Genomic DNA, 18,449 nt, shown 5'->3' with positions numbered 1-18,449 from the left:
AAAGATGTGCAGGCTAGGCAGATCGGCTGTGCTAAATTGTGTGTTCTGTCCTGGGGTGTGCAGATTAGTTAGGTTATAGGGAATGGGTCAGGATGGTCTGTTTTTACACTGTACTCTATGAGAAGCAGCAGCAGCAGGGTCAGTACTAGGCTAAGTCTATCCCCATTGATTTCAAGTCCAAAAACTTTCACAGGTCCTGAATAGTTCATTCCTCTCCTGAGGGGACATCAGAAGGGTGTCCAAAGTTATAATCTAAACCACAGAATCATCCGTGTTTTCTAAGGGAACTACAAGTGTAAAGCACCTTCAAGAAAATAAAATGTATTTATAACAAAGCTTAACTATTTCTGGAGAGTTACATTGATGGTTCATAATGTTTCAACAGATGACAGGAATGGAGTCTTCAGTAGCTTATTTGCAGTTAAAAGCCATCTGGACAAACATACGTTTAGTCACCACATAGCATGGATTGTTTATGTGGTAGATGTAAGAATTTTATACATTGTTTCATTTTGAGAGATATGCAGCACTAGCAACCTGTAAATAAGTTAGCAACAGGGTTATTTGGCAACACATGCCTCTGTTGGCTTCTTTCTTGCCACAATTAATTTCCATCCTCTGCTAAGTGCTCCACAATTAGGCTATATTGGAAGACAGATCTGTGCTGTAGGCAGCAGATTATGATTACCTGCAGACTTTGACCACGTTTTTTTGCGGAATGCTCCTTGATTCTTCAAGGTACCTGAAATGCAGCTTCAGATGCTATCAAAGATTCTATTTGAGCTAGATATCAAGAACACATCCTTGATCTCCCAGAAACTAACATTCCATTCTTCATTGCATCAAAAAAAAAATGGATGCAGAATAAATTTGCCTTAAAGCAAGGCATTCTGTCTGCTGTGAAATAACTATTCAGAGGCTGGCATCCCAACACCAATCACCCTTTATTTACAAATGCAAAGCTTTTGACAATAGTACTTCCTGCTTCTCACTGAATCAACATTCAGCATAAATACCCTTATATTCACTTTTTTTAAAATTCAGCCAGGGCTCCCTGATTGGAACAGATTATAGTTCCAATCAGGGAACTCATTTTCTATGAGGTCCAGCTGGCTGACCTCCTTACAATCACTATATGCTGCCTTACAAAAGGGCATTAGCCTGCATGATCATGTGCTAACAGCCATAGATGATTTATATGTTTTGAAGTATGTGGCAGTCCTTATAATTACAAATGCGGAGCTACTGGGTTGAATTTTACTGACACCTGAATGCAGGATTGGAGAAAGTTAACAGTAAGATTGGGGCAATATTTTAGGCCCCATCTTTAGCCAAATTTTCAGTCAATGTAGTAAAGGGTGGGGGCTGGATGTGATTTCAAAAATGTCCCAAATTATGTGTCTATGAGTATGCTTGATCCCTCCAATTCTGAACTCTGAAACCCAGAAACACAGTTGTCCAGAATTTTGTAAAGGTTCCCTCTTGACTCATAAATGTGTCACATGTGCTGTAAGAACTTGTGAAATATTGACTATGAGAGCCTTTACAGTTATTCTAAAGGTGCTGTTTCCACTGACTATTATAGTAACAACCTTTGCTTATTTCAGTGGGAACACCACAGGACAGACAGAAACAGATATAATCAATGACAGAAGAATAAAAATTGGCTAATAAGCAAGAATTAAAATTAAATATTAAAGTATTTCATGCAACTGTTACATTGCCATTCTGTCTGGGAAAGGAAATGATCCACAATTTTGAAACATCCAGTAAATAATCATTCCCCTGCTTTCTACAGCTTGAGCCTATTAGCTGTGTTAATTCTGATCCAAATAGAAACACATATTTTCCCCTCTCAAAATCATCTGCATTATTTTACCATAGGACTTTGGAAACATGAAAAATGCAGTATATGGATAAACACATTTATTAATGTTTTCTCATGTTCTGGCAGGTGATAATGTTTCAGATGCATATTTATATCTGGTTCTCATAAATACATTCAAGTGATCTGATGTTATTCTATAATACAGAAAATTTCAAAATCCAGAAATCTTTAGTTCGCAAACACTCTCAATTTGAGAGATTGTTGTGTTGTAATTCCAGTCAGTTTTCTAATGAATTAACAGACAATATTTTGCTCTTTTCAGATTTATGAGAATATTTGTGCTATCATTGCAGAATATATTCTGTACAAACAAAAATATTCTTTCCATCATCAACAGCAAGAGCAGCAATCCCTGGTGTAAAGGAAGATTCCTCCTTGTGGGTGGTTGTATGGAAGTGAGATATCAATGTTGGCTGTGGGCTTACAGATGGCACTTGAGACTAATCTTGGCTTTGCATTAAAAACTTTTAAATAAGGCCTAAAAGACGACTTTAAATAACAAACAATTATGAAAAAGCAACATCCTAGTTGAGCAAGATGCTTAGCTCGGCATCAATCCAAGTGGGCAAAGGGCTCATACCGTGTGATCCCATTTTGAGTGGATGGTAATTTGCATTAAAATTAATTTAAACCCAAATTGGAGTGTTGGGGAGATGATGGGATCTTTTCCACCATTTGGAGAGACAGTGAGGACCCCATGTCATCTGCTTTTGGGAAGATGCTCATATCTTGTTATGGAGTCATAGAATCATTGAGTCATACAGCATCAAAAAAGACCTTTCAGCCTAACTAGTCCATGTGGAATATAATCTCAAATGAAACTAATCCCACCAGTCTGTGCCTGGTCCATATCCCTCTCAACATTTCTTATTCATGTACTTATCCAAATGACTTTTAAACATTGTCACTGTAGCCACATCCACCATTTCTTCTGGAAATTCATTTCACTTATGAACCACCCTGTGTTGAAAAATTGCCCCCATGTATTTTTTAAAATCTTTCTTATTTCACCTTAGAAATACGTTCCGTGGCCTGGAAATCCTCCACCCTATGGAAAAGACACCTGCCATTCACCTTCTCTATATCACCCATGTTTTTATAAACCTCCTTAAGGTCAACCCTCAACCTCCTACACTCCTGTGAAAAATGTCCAGCCTATCCAACTTCTCCCCATAATTCAAACCCTCCATTCCTGGCAACATCCTGGTAAAACTCTTCTGAACTGTCTCCACCTTAATGATATCCTCCCCATAACTGGGCATCCAGAACTGGACACCATACTCTAGAAGAATCCTTACCAATGTAAAGTACTTAACAGGCCAGCAGTGGACCTTCCATGGATCAGGGGGGCAGAGGTTCTGCCCAACAAGTGCTGCCGGCCTGTCAGAAGTTGGTAAATCTTTTAAACTACAGAACGATGTGGCTGACCGTAACTGCTACAGGTAGAACATTCACCTGAGGTCAAAGATCTTACCAGGATCCCAGACCAGAGGTGAGTAATGATAGGAGTGGGTCATGGGGTGGAATTCACAAGGGGAATGACAGGGGTGAATCTGGTCTCAGCACACATCTCCCACTCTCTTCCAAAGTCTGGATCCCTCACTCAAATCAGTGTCCTTATATGAGCAATATGAACGCACAGATAAACCCACACTATTTTAATTGCTGTGCTGCCCACACAGACACTTCCTTATACTTAATTGAAACTAACAAGAACAAATGATGAGTAATGGGCTGGTGTGAAGACCATGAGACCAAATTCCGTTTTTAATGGGTAAAAAATTTCTAGTGACTTGGCTGCAAATTTTCACCAAGCTACAGCTGCAAGTGAGACCTCAGAAAATTTTGACATGCGGTTTATATGGTCATTGATGTTACACGGTGTCTTACATTTAATGTATGGTGGAAATTATGCTGCAGTTGTATAAAGATCTGCTGAGATCACTTCTGGTGTTCTGTTCAGTCCTGGGCACCACACCTCAGGAAGGATATTCCACTTTGGGAGAGAGTTCAATGTGAATTGAAAAAAGAATGCTATGAGGGTTAAAGCAATCAAGTTATAAGAACAAGCATAAGGAGAGAAGCTTATAATTCCGTAAATTTTGAAAATTGATTGACTTTTGACAGATTTCAATGGTAAAGAGCTGCCACATTGACAGATTTTTGTTAAGTAAGGTACATGGAACCAAAGTGTGGAATTGAGTGGCAGGCCAGCTGGAGTTTTGCTGAATTATAGAACACACTCGAGGGACAGAAAGGCCTTTTCTTGTTCCTATGTCCTGACATAACAGCTCTTATAATGCATGTTGCTGACATCGTTTCCCAAAGCAGGGATCTTATCCTGCCAGCTGCAATCCAAAAGCAAAATTGTGAATAGTTCCTGAGGCTCAGAGCTGGAGAAAGACCCAGTTATGGGAAACTTGCATCGGCAACTGTGCTGCAGAAACATTCTGCAAGGTTGTATTTTGCATAAATTAAAACCAACTATTTGAGGCTTCATCCCCAGAAAGAACAATCAAATGTGCAGAATGTGTGCTGTTAAATAGTGGCAGGAGCATATACTATATTGCCCTAGGACAGCTCATTCTTCTGCCTCAAATCAAAGTGGTTCACCCGTTTCAGGTACGTTCACGGAGTGTGTCCACTCCTAAAATAAACCTCTCATTTCCATTGGATTGAAGCAAATCCTGGCAAGTTTCCTTTCCTGTTACAGTCAGCTATATGATATCCAAGCACTGGAAATAGTTGTCATAGTGAGTGGTAGTTTTGCTGGCTCCAGATCTCGCTTATCACTTCCAATCCATAAATAGACTTTCTGGGTGATAAATCGGTTTGTTCTCTAAGCTCACGTACACTGAGTGAAATATTAATTCTAATTAATTTTTTGCATGCAATCTGGGTTCCCCATTAGCAGGGGGCTCAGTCAGCACACCGTAAATCTAATCTGAATACCTGAAGTTACTCAACGTATCTTAAAGATATTCTGCATACCTTAAAGCTAGCCTGTACATCTTGAAGCTAGCCTACACACTTTAAACTAACCTCCACAACATAAAATTAGCCTGCACACATTCAGGATACACTATACACCTCAAAGCTAGCTTGGATGCCTTAAAGCTAGCATCTCACACCTTAAAGGTAGGCTGTACACCCTAATGGCCAGCATTTCTTTAAAATAGAGGTGGTGAGAGATTAGAGTTTGCTGTTGTAACTGCAGCGGGTGCTGGAAGTCATGCTCCAACTGAATCTGACTCAGTGATTGAAAGTAATAGCTGACCAAGTGACACAACAGGCCCCCAGTTTTTCATATGCTGCATTGCAGGTCTTGGTGAAGGATTTGAAAGGAGGAATGTCTTGTACCCTCAGGGGAACAACAGGACTTTCACACACATGACGAGAAGGCAAGAGGAGCAGAGAATCATGGAAACAGCCCCAGGCAGATAACACCAAGGACCTAGATGCAGTGCTGGAAAGATGCAACTCGTCTTTCGCAAATTGTTAAGGTCAATAATTACATCCTCAAACATTAGATTCTACAGGCTTTACCATGAGCTTCAATTGCTGCTCGAAACACACCACATTATTCACCAACCAGCAATTTCTATGTATCAAGGTTTATACATTACAGCCACATACCCCATCTGACCCTGACAAATCTGGCACTGTTGGGTGCCAAAAACCCACACCTCATACCTCGAAAATACAGGCAGCTATTCAACAATGGCAGCCATGTCACTTGAGTAGATTGTACAACATCAGTGATATTCTTCTCACTTACTATTAGGGAAAGCAGTGGTAACTAACTGAAAAAACAAACTGTTAAAATTAGCCTGTGTTTCAACCATGCAATAGGATATATGCAATAATTGCAGTGTCTTAATTACTAGACACAAAAGAAGTCACTAAGTGTCCCTCAATTCTGGATGATGTCTACTCAGTTGCAAGTTTCTGCTGTGGGTTTTCATGTCAAGCCACAGATATCTGTGCACACTGGACAGAATGCACCATGGGGCAGTGAGACCCACAGTACTTAGATTCTTTCCCTCACTGTTTCCACTCTGTATCATTATGCAGATATTTGGACTCAAAGCAAACTGCAGCTTGATGGGAAAGTTGTCACTGTTTAAATAGTTTGTAACAAGCTCCTCCCAGTCTATAATGTCCATGCTACCAGGCTTCAAGGAAAGCTTCAGAGTGTTTTTTTGTAACATTTTCTTTGTTCTCCCCTGGAATACTGACCATTTGAGTTGAGCAAAGAGGACCTTTACTTGGGATGACAGATTTCGGCCTTCCAGATACAGTGCCCCATCTATTTTTGTCGGCCTTGTAAGTGATTTGTCCAAATCCTTTTGGATCTGGTTTCAAGAAGTAACTATAGTTTGTTTGGCTGCCCTCCAATTGAATCTAGAGGCCAAAGACTCTAGGAGGCACATGTCTGTCATCCTCCTATGTCTCATTAATATATAGGCCAGATCTCAATGCAGTGCGGGAGTAAGGCAATTAAAGATGGTCTGTACACTAGGCTGTTTTACTAACCCATGGCAGGCTTTGTTTTCAAAGGCTTGTTATTGTATTTTGTAGGAGAGCTGGCCTATCTGATCTGGTGATCTTCTCATCTCTTGTGGCCTTTGATTATGGGGCCTACCAAAATATGGGGAGTGCTCAACATATCCTTTAGGCTTTCTTTCAACATTTGGCTGACCAGGTGTGGGTTGATATGTGAATTGCTAGGTAAGGATTTTGTCCCGAAAAGTTGACTTTCCTCCTCCTCAGATGCTGTCTGATCGACTATGCTGTTCCAGTTCCACATTTATTGATTCTAGCTTCTAGCATCTGCAGTCTGCACTGTCTCCAAGCCTTTGGGTTGTTATGTGAGTTTGTTTTAGCAACATTCAAGGCTGGACTAAGACTCTTCTACACAGAATTTAAGAGATCAAGATTATCTCGCAAATCTGAAGCTAAGTGAACAATGACACCATAGTTGTCTGCAGCTCACATATGTCAATGGTAGCCAGTTTAATTTTGGCATGGAAGCAGCCAACGTTAAAGAGATTTCTATCTTAACAATGCTAAATACAGACATCAGAGGGCAGTTGATATTTGACAACATGAATAAGCTCTACCAGTTTTATTATAAATAATAAGGGAACTGCCACATAGCATTGCTTGTCACCAATAAGGATTTTGAAGGTAAAAGTAGAAATTGCTGGAAAATCTCTCAGTCACATGATTGGACTGTCTTGAGTCGGAGAGCTGAAACTGACACCTTCAAAATCCGAGTCAAGAAAAAAAATCAGAGTTAATATTTCAAATGCAATGAAGATGGGCCACTGGACCTAAAACATTAACCTGATTTCTCTCCACAGATGCTGCCAGACATGCTGAGATTTTCCAGAAGTTTATGTTTTTGTTTCAGATTTCCAACATCTGTAGTTCTTTTGTTTTCTTTCATCTTGGATTTTGGAAGTGTCAATTTCAGCTCTCCTTTTCAAGACAGTCCAGTCGTGTGACTGTGAATTCATACTAACAAATACACTCTTTAGTAACCTGAGATAGTTTCCAGGATGGAACTGTAACAACAAATCCTGTGGCCCTGATGGCATTCCTTCAATGGAGCTGAGCTTCTGCTTATATCAAGATTTGACATGCCCATCCTATGGATTTGGAAGTAGGCAACAATTGTGACCACCTTCATGAAAGGCATTACCCTGTGCTCTATGACAGGGAAAGCCCTGATGCAAAAGTCCTGATGCACATTCTCCTGACTCACCTCCTTCCTATTGTTGAGAAACACAGCATTATTTTAGACCCTCAGAAGGAACATTTAACGTTGGCATTTGCTGGCAGACAAATCCGAGAAAAATGTTGAAAAAAGCACTGGAACCTTTCATCGCATTCATTAAGCATCTGCCTAAAGTGTCTAATTTGATACATCATGAGAACCTCTGGATTGTTCTCCAGAAAGGTGGATGTCCAAGAAACAGCAACACAATCCTGTAACTGCTGCATGATGATATGATGACAATTGTCTTCAGTGTGGGACCAAAAGGAGGAATAAGACAAGAGAAACGGAAGCATTTCAAATTCAGGGATACAAATTTGGATACAAATGAGGAGTGGGGAATCTATGGAGGGGGTATAGAAATTCAGACATCTTAGGGATACAAATTCCATGTTCAATTTCATGGTGTGACCTGATTACACCTTTGGATAGATTAAGGTTTGGTGGGGGAGTGCTGGGCGATTGAAAGTGTTGTTCTGAGCTACAAATGGGCATGATTGCAGCTCGCAGGTGGCTGGGCTACACACCAATGACAGGAGGCCTCAATCAGCTAAAGGCTTTCCTTTACTGTGAAAGGGATCTTTTTGGTTCATTAGGAACATGGTATCTTCTTTAGCTGGGTGCTTGCTCTTCCAGGTTACTGCCAACATTCATGGGAAACATTGGGGAAACATCACTCTAATATTAGAATCAAAAATCCCACCTCTCAAGTTAGGGTTTGAACCTGTCTTATTGCCCATTGCCAAAAAAACATGACAGTTGTGTATCTGCAGGACATTGACATCATGTTTCACATGTAGGGTCCGACTCCTTGTGAAGCTTCATGAAGTATTATGCCTTAGACATGTTTTACTCACCACTCCTGTACCACTCTCTGATTTCCTCAGCATATGGTGGAGTTCAGCAGCCAACTGTGCATTGCATTGCATAAAGTTCCTATAGTGTCCAGCCAAACCGAGGAATCCATACAGGTCCTTCCCCATATTAAACAGGACTACTTCCTCTATGCTCAAATTTTCTAATTTTAAGGACTAATGTTTTCCTTCATAAAGAAATACCCAAGATTTCATACTATTTTCCAGAAAAGTTGGCATTTTTCTGGTTTGACTTTCAAGTTAAACACGACAACTGGGCTGAGTTGATGTATCGTCTTCAAAGATTCTCTTCGAACATTGAGCTGTAGGTGGGCACATTGTCCAGATACACCAGGAGGAAGTGGAAATTAAGATTGTCAAATGCTTTATCTATCACTCATTGAATTGGCAGGACATTACAGAGATCAAATGGTATCATTGTGTATTTGTAAAGTCCTGGTGTCTATTTAGAATGCTTTCTTTTTGATATCTTGTTCAGTAATGGATAGCTGATTACAACTGTGGGCCAAATTGAGATTGCAGAAAGACTTTGCATCTTTGAGATCTTTCAGTCCTTCCTCAATCCTAGGTCATGGACAAGCATCATTATGAGTCTTTATGTTGACAGGTAATTGACATAGACCCTCAGCTTCCCATCTTTCTTCCCCACAAGGATTGTGGGGAAATCATATAATCTTGATGAATCTCGGATGACACTAAGCTTCTGCAGGTTGTCTCAGACTTCCATCCAGTGACGCACATGATCTGGCAGGAAGGAATATTAACTGGATGGGCATCTATAGTCACAATCTTGCTGTTCACGAGGTCAAAATATCCAATGTCATCATCACCTTACTTAAAAGTTATTCTGTACTCAACTGCGTCCTCTGAGTTTCCCTTAACTCACCAATTCCAAAGTGGGCACAAGATTAGAGATACTTCCTTCAGTGACTCCATTGCCCTTTATAGTGGCACACTTAAGGACACCTATAGGTGCTCTCGTTTTGAGCTAAACAACTTTGTCACTGAAGCCAGTAACCTATATGGTTACCCTGCCCTTTTCTCCTGCAGTGACGAGGATGGCTGCTTGAGTTACACAAAGTGAGAGCTCTGTTCCGTGTGTGACATGTGATATTCTAACAAGGTCAGATGGAGATGACTGTCGTGAATGTTCAACAGCAGTGATGGAGTGGATGGGTTAAAGAACAGTGAGAGTCTGCTACTCATCAGCCCTAGGATCTCGTACAGGTTGATTGCATCTTAGGGTCAAAAACTCTGAGCCCCTTTGCCAACCATCAAAAATTTGGCTCTTAGCAGTACCTGCTTTCTAAAGAGGCTCAGGTATTTCTTAAAACATTTGACTCCACCACTAGGGATGTTCTCAACTTTTACTTGAGTATTGATTGAACAACATAATACCAAGAAACTTTTGAAACTTGTGATCGCACACAGCTTGGGAGAGTTTAACGCGACGAAGATAGGGGATGTTCAGTCCCTACAAAGCAAAGGGCAAGGAGAGGGAGGGGGTTTCAACTGAATCTGAATGCTCAGCAATACACTGATTGGAAAACTGGGTGATTACTGGCTGACAACTGTGATAGTCGTGCGCGACATTTGTACCTTGCCAAATTTTAGACTGTAGGGAAAGTGCCTATGACTGTACATAAAACAGAGTTTTTCCTGAAGGAATACTACCCCACTCTTCTGGCCTGGATCTTGGTGAGAAGCTGGACTCATTTAATAGCTGATTGGAAGGGTGGAAGACAACAATCGTTTCCACCCACGTCTTCAGCAAGAGGTCTCTGGTTCTATCAGTACTGACAGTCACTTCCGTGATGACAACTGCTTTCCTAGTCACATTGCTATTTCTGGTAATAAGCTTGCTACTGATATCTATGAAGAACCCAAGGACCCCATACCCTGTGTAAGGATTTCATTCCTACTCCCTCTGTCTCTTCTGCATCTGTTCTGAAGATATAACCTTCCACTACAGCACTTCTGAGATATTTTCCCTTTTCTTTGACTGAGGATGCCAGTTCCTTTCTTGCAGATAGAGTCCTAAACTGTGTCCATACATTTTCTGCTTTTCTGCTCTCACCCCTTCTCTTTCCTTACAGAACAGTGATAAGGTTTCTTTTCTCCCCACATTCCTCAACCCCGCTAATGTACATATTCAATGAATAATTAGAATCAATTTTTGCCACTTTCATGGTAATACCACTGAGAAATATATTTCTCACTGCCCTCTGCTTTAGCCTTCTGAAAGGACGGGTTCAGTGTGTGACCCTCTGGTCCGCTGATCGATCACTTCCTACACCTCATTCACTCCCATGGTGCCTTCCAATGCCAACACTGGAGTTGTAACATTTTCTCTTTTATCTGTTCTCTCCTCACTGTCGAAGACCCCAAACACTCATTCAAGGTGGAGCATTGAGTTACATGTGCTTCTTTTAATTTAGTCATACAGACATAGTGCTAATAGATTGTACAGCATGGAAACAGACCCTTCTGTCTTAATTTAATGGGACTAAATTAATGTGATCCCATTAGCCCATATCCCTTTGAAGCCTTCATATTCATGTATCCATCCAGGTGCCTTTTAAATGTTGTCATTGTACCAGCCTCCACCACTTCCTCTGGCATTGTTCATTGCATTTGCAGCTCATCGAGGCATAGTCATGGAGTCTTACAGCATAAAAATAGAACGCTTCAGTCCAACCAGTCTATGCCAAACATAATCTCAAATTAAAATAGCCCAATCTGCCTGCTCCTGGCCCATGTCCCTCCAAACTTTTTGTAGCCATGTACTTATCAAAATGCCTTTTAAACGTTATAATTGTACCCACATCCATCACTTCCTCAGAAAGATCATTCCACATGCAAAGCACACACCACGTAAAAATATTTGCCCCTCATGTTGTTTTTAAATTTCTCCCCTCTCAACTTAAAAATGTATCCCCTGGTCCTGAAATCCCCCATCCTAGGGAAAAGACAATTGCCATTAGCACTATCTATACCCCTCATTTTGTAAGGCTATCTCTCAACCACCTAAACTCCAATGAAAATGGTCCAAGCCTATTCAGCATTTCTTTACAATTCAAACCTTCAAACACAGCAACATCCCTGTAAATCTCATCCGAAACCACTCCAGCTTAATAATATCCTTCCTATTACAGAGTGACCAGAACTGGATGCAGTATTCCAGAAGACGCCTCACCAATGTCCCATACAACCTCAACATGACTTCCCAACTCCTCTACTCAAAGGACTTAGCAATGAAAGCAAACATGCCTAATTCCTTCCTAACCATCCTGTTCATATGTGACATACACTTGAAAGAATTATGAACCTGTACCCCTGCCTCCCTATGTTCTACAGCATTAGCCAAGAGTCTACCACTAATTGTATAAGTCCTACCCTTGTATGTCCGATTAAAATGCAATGCCTCACACTTATCAAGATTAAACCTCAGCTGCTATTTTTCAGTCGATTGACCCATTTGATCAAGATCCCTTTGTAATCCTAGAAAACCACCACTGTCTACTATGCCACCAATGTTGGTGTCATCCACAAACGTACTAACCATGTCTTCTATATTGTCATCCAAATAATTTTATAAATGGCAAACTAAAGAGGACCCAGAAACAATCCCTGTGGAACACTGCTGACGACACGCCTCTAGTCAAAAAACAACATCCCACCACCACACTCTGTCTCCTGCCATTAGCAAATTAAGTATGGCATTGGCACCCTGAATCCCATGTGAACTAACTTCACTCACTAATCTAATCCAGTGAGGAACCTTGTCAAAAGCTTTACTAAAGTCCAAGTAAACAATATGTACTACTCTGTCCCCATCAATCTTTATGATAACTTTCTCAAAAAAATTAATTAAGTTTGTGAGACATGATTTTCCTGACACAAAATCATACTGACTGTCCCTAAACAATGTTTCCCTTTTTAAATGTCTATAAATTCTATCTTTTAAAATCACCTCCAACAATTTACCCACAACGAAAGTCAGACTCACAGTTCTATAGTTCCCTGGTTTCTCCTTTATAACCTTTCTTAAAGGACAAAATTAGCCACCCTCCGATCATCAGGCACCTCACCGTAGTTATAGATGATGCAAGTATTTCTACAAGGGGTCTCACAATTTCTTCCCTCACTTCCCACAATGTTCTGAGATTTGTTAGATCAGATCCCAGAGATTTATCCACCTTTATATGCTCTAAGATCTCCCGAACTTCCTCTTCAGTAATGTGAACTGTTTTTAAAACATCAGAATTTATTTCCCTGCATTCTTTAGCCTCCAATTCTTTCTCTATCATTAAAAGATGATGTGAAATACTCATTTAGTATCTCTCCCAACTCCTGGGATTCAACACAAAGACAACCTCTTTGACCTTTAGGGGCCCTACCCTTGCTCTAGTTACCTTCTTACTCTTAATGTATTTGTAGACTGTCATTGGATTATCATTAACCTCATCTGCCAATGCTATCTCATAATCCCTCTCTACCTTGATTTCTTTCTCAAGAATGCCCCTACACACTTTATATTCGTTAAGAGATTCAACTGAACTAAGTTGCGTAAATCTAAAAATAATTCACTCTTACTTTTGACTAGAACTTCAAGTTTTTTATTTATTCGTAAATAATTGCCCACCCCTAAATGCCTGGTTGATAGTTAAGAGTCCACCACATTGCTGTGTGTCTGGAGACACATGTCATCCATACTAAGTAAGGATTGCAGTTTCCGTCCCTAAAGGACATCAGTAAAACAGATTGGCTTTTCTGATGATCAGCAAAGGACTCATGGTCACCATTAGACTCTCAATTCCAGGTATTTATTGAAATTAAATTCCACCATCTTCCAAACCAGGATTTGAACATAGGTCCACAGAACATTACCTGGACCTCTAGATTAACAGGTCCAGTGATAATATCACGAAGCCATTGCCTCCCAAATCTTTTGCTATCCATTGTTACTTAATTTTACCAGCCTTATCTTTCACTCTAACAGGAACATAAAAGTCTCCTAGTCTACACCGGGGAAATTAAATGCAGAATGGGTGACCATTTTACGAGCGCAAGTCCACACAATCTGCAAGAGTGACTCCAAACCTCCAGCAGCTTTTTGTTTTAATTTTTCACCTTGGTCTCATGCTGATATCTCTATCCTTGGACTGCTAGACTGTGCCAGTGAACCTCAGTGTAAGCTTCAGGAACAGTACCGCTTGTAGGCACTTTACAGCATTTTGAGCTCAACAATAATTTGTAAACTCTGTTCCTATTTATTTTCCCTTTCTTTGCTTGCTTTGGTTACATTTTCTTTAGCAAGCGGCATACCTGCTTCCAGCATTTGCTCTGTTTCTTTTCTTGTTCCATGACCATTCCCTTTGGTACTTTCGGTCATTCCACTGCTCCAATCTTACACCCTACTGCAGACCTTACCATTGTCCTCAGGTTACCTACTTCTACTCAAATCCTATTGCTATATACCTCTGACTTTTCAGTTCAAATGAACACCCACAGATATGACATATTAACTCTGTTTCTCTCTCCACAGAAACCTGCAGAACGTTTTTTTTCAATCCAGCAATTTCTGTTTTTATTTCAGATTTACAACTTTCTGATAGATGTACTCACTGGTATCTCTTTTTCTAAAGGTAGAATGACCCTTTAAAGGAGGAGTTGCAAAAAAGTAAAAGTAAGTTTGCCATAATTCAGTGATGAATCCTTATTAAGTCTGTGATTCCCTAAGCACTGAGCCTGGGTCGCATGTAGATATGAAAAATTCTCTCAGAGACATTTGTACAAAGATTGCAGATCAAGAAACATTGCCATCACTGCTTCCATCCCTGGCTCAGGTTTTCCTGACAGTAAGTGCTGACTTTCACAACCAACTCCTAAAACACAGTAATGTGAAACAAAGATCAGTGGATGCTGAAATTCTGAAACAAAAACAGAAATTGCTGGAGAAACTCAGGAGGTCTGGCAGCAGAGATAGTAGGAACTGCCAATGCTGGAGAATCTGAGATAACAAGGTGTAGGGTCTAGGCCCGAAACATCAGCCTTCCTGCTCCTCTGATGCTGCTTGGCCTGCTCTATTCATCCAGCTCTACACCTTGTTATCTCAGGTCTGGCAGCAGCTGTGGAGAGAAGGCAAAATCAACATTTCAGGTCCAGTGACTTCTTCAGGACTCCAGCTTATTGGTTGCAACAAATGTACCTTACTACTAAAAAAAATTTGTAAGATAATAGAAATTCTTTTAAAGTTGAGATTCTCATTTTGTTTTCTAGATTGCTGAATAATAACAACAGACAATGTAGCACATTGGGTGTCAGACGTCAACATCTAAAGCTGTGGAGAGGTCTGGTCATGAAAAGTACATCCAATTTAGAAATTATTTATGGTGCAACAAACGGACACTTTAAATGGATCTCAGTAATTTGTGGTATCTGTTTCGCAGGGAAGCAATTCTGTTCATGGGAGAAAAATTAAATCTATACAAATTACATTGTTTTTGCACCATAAACATGGAGAATTTGTGTTAAATGTTTCAAAGCAACCATCAAGGGATGACCAAGGCAATTCTCATATTAACATTGTTCAAAAATTGAACTGTATTTTTAAAAATATGTCTATATTATTCTTATATCTAAGCAATAATGTCTATCTGGGTTGTTAGCAGGACGGTTGTGGTGGGACATACCAACCATGTGTTTTCATTAGTCTGGCTGTTTGCTTTACAGTGCTTTGACCACCCACTTTTCACCTTTCCTGCCATTTGACCACAGTAACTCTCATGATGCATTGTCCTATCATTCTCTCTGTTTACAGCAAAAGCTATTTAGACAATGTCTGCAACCCTTCAGCCAACAATGGCTTGACAGCAAGAGATTATATTTAAAAGAACAATGCGCGATCGGAATTGCACTGTAGATGGAAAGCAGTACTGAAAGCATGCAACATTCATCATTTGTGATTACATAAATGCCAGATTTTGAATAAGCGAAGCAAAAGACAATGGCAAAAGCGAGGCTGGTTACTTCGATTCGCTCTATTATTTTCAGTTAATGCTGTCAGAGAACCTGTTTTTCACCCTTTAGTCTGTTAGAATTATAGCACTAATGAACTAACTTCACATAGTTATTGACTAGCCTGTCACATTCCCTGCCTGATCCTTTAATAAAAAAAAACATTGGTCTTAGGTTAAAAATGGTGCAATTTGGAACTGACTGTAGGCATGTCCTGAATTGTAAATGCACAGGAAAAGTTACCCACAGTGAGATGTATTATCTGAATAAGCTAGATTTCAAAAGTCACTGATTATTTAAATGTGACTGATAGTAAAATGTCTGCTCTGCTAGTGGTTTTAACTTTATTCTGCTTTAATGGTCACATTACAATTACACAGACTAGTGAAGAAATGAATGGCACAGACCCGAGTAAGACTGGAAGATGAAGCCTCTAATTGTAAATCAACACATAATGAAGGAGTTCTATCAACTAGCTGGTCATAATAATTGAGATTGATCAAAAATTCTTATCATCAGTGGATAACAGTTTTATAAAGAATAACTTGATGAAGTAATGATTTTAAAAATTCAACTACAAATTCTACAAAAATGTTGACTTGCTGCTTAACTTATAATTTTTAATAAGGTAAAATTATTTTTCTCTTGGTCGAGAAGTGAAGGCTCTAAAGTATCAAAGCCCATTCCGACTCAAGATGCTGAAATTAAACTAAGTGCAATTTAACGTGAAAAAAATCTAATTTTCAAAAAAACTGAATATCTGATCATTTTCTACTGATACATACAAAAATGGAAGAAAACATTTGAAGTTAGAAATCATTAAAGTGTCCGATTTTGATAATTGAACGTCACAGTATAATAAGACCAACACAAAAACATTATTTCTTCAATAGTATTTTTCTTACAGTCAGATGCATTCACAATATCATCCTGCTTTGTATACATTACAAATTCACCTGCAGGCACATTGCATTTGAGTTCCTTTCCTCATCTGCCTGTATGCATTGACCAAGACCACTAGGTAATTAAATCTTATGCAAAGATGGACATGATGACACTTTTTACTTGCCCATAGTTGCAAGCCTTAGCTGCAGGCTAAATACACACCTCAGTTCATCCATTTACTATCTGTGCGCAATATAATCTTTATGAAAAAAGAATAAACTGGCAATTGAGTCCTATCTCAGAGCAGTAATGGTGTATAAATTGTGGCTCTTAAAGTAAGAAATTGAGATATACAAATGCTTGTCCCAGCATAGGCTTCATCCATGCAATCCTTCTGCTTGCCTTAAAGCTTGCTGCAAAGTGTTTTCCAACTTTTGTACATTTACTGAAATACCAATTTTTAACCTGAAGTATCTCACATGGAATTTACGTTATTGCGTAAGGACACAAAAAGAAAAATAATGTAAATACTGCACCACTGGATGCAATTCAGGCAGCACAACAACACCATTCTGCTTCCACATTTGAATAGTTTCTGCAATTAGGTGTCACTGACTACACTGTGAGTTGTCCAGATGCAGGAGCTGGAGTTCCAGGATGGTATCATGCGAGTAGCACACACAGATTAAAGGTGGCTTCCAATTCTTAGTGAGTAATGTATTGGGACAGCCAGATGCGTAAAAAATAAATCTGACTCAGAAAAGAATGAAGATTGGCACAATATGGGGCAGAAATGACTCTTCGACTTTTCATTGTTGCACCAGAGGTCTTAATGGAGGAAGTAGAAATGGGGTGCAATCTGCTGTATCTGCAGAGGTCCTGAAGATCTCTTTGAACATGGAGCTAAAAGCTAGTGTAAACAGATAGCCATGGTGCCAATGCTGGGACTCAAGTCCAAAGACTTGGATGTGGTGCTTCTAGATGTTAATGGAACTCATAGGAGCAGTCAAAATCAATAATGGCATCTTCCAATGTCATATCTTACCTTATGCACTGTTAGCCTCATAGACTACTGAAATCACCACTACCTCATCACTGATCGACCAACCATTTCTACTAAGCTGCACTCATAGCTGATACTCACAGCTTCACCCGACCCTCAAACACATAACTCTGCTGCAAGTTTCGTAGCATCAGGTCATAACTTACTCAAACTGTGAGGTTGTAGACATGCTTGCCGAGCCAGTGTGTTTGATAGCGGATCTTTCATCACCCTGATAGGTAATATCGTCAGTGCACCTCAAGTGAATCATTGGTGTTCAGTCCCACTTGTTATCTATATGCCTCGGTTTGTTGGGGAGGTTGGCATCACTTCCGGTTCTGTTTGTATATCGGGTTCAGTTCAATGTATTTGTTGACTGAGTTCCGGTTGGACTAGCAGGCCTCCAGGAATTCCCCAACCTGTCTCTGTTTGACTTGTGCTATAATGGATGCATTGTTCCAGTCAAATTCATGTCCTTCTTTGTCCATGTGTATTGAGGCCAGTAAGAATTGGCCATGTCTTTGGTGGCTAGTTGATATTCATATCTCCTTATTAGCAGTGTACTTCCAGCTTGGCCAATGTAATGTTTCTCACAGTCCTTGCATTGTATTTTGTATATTACATTAGTTTTGCTGGTTGTGGGTATGGGAATCTTTACGTTTGTCAGTAGCTGTTGCAGGGTGGTTGTTGGTTTGTGGGCTACTATGATACCTAGGGGTCTAAGTAGTCTTGTGGTCATCTCTGTAAGGTGTATGGTAGGGTGACTAGCGTGTCTGGCCATGTTGTGACTTCTTGTTGTGGTCTGTCACAGAAGTAGCAATGAGTTGTGCTTTTTGGATATCCATTCCTTTTAAAAACTCCATATAATGCTCTTGTTCTGCTTTGCCTAATACCGGGTTGCTGCAATGCATAATGGCTTTTTAAAATAATATCCTTATGCAACTCTGTTTACGGGTG

Source organism: Stegostoma tigrinum, chromosome 9, assembly GCF_030684315.1.
Source record: "Stegostoma tigrinum isolate sSteTig4 chromosome 9, sSteTig4.hap1, whole genome shotgun sequence".
Lineage (NCBI taxonomy): Eukaryota > Metazoa > Chordata > Chondrichthyes > Orectolobiformes > Stegostomatidae > Stegostoma > Stegostoma tigrinum.
Note: the sequence above shows the minus strand (reverse complement) of the source record.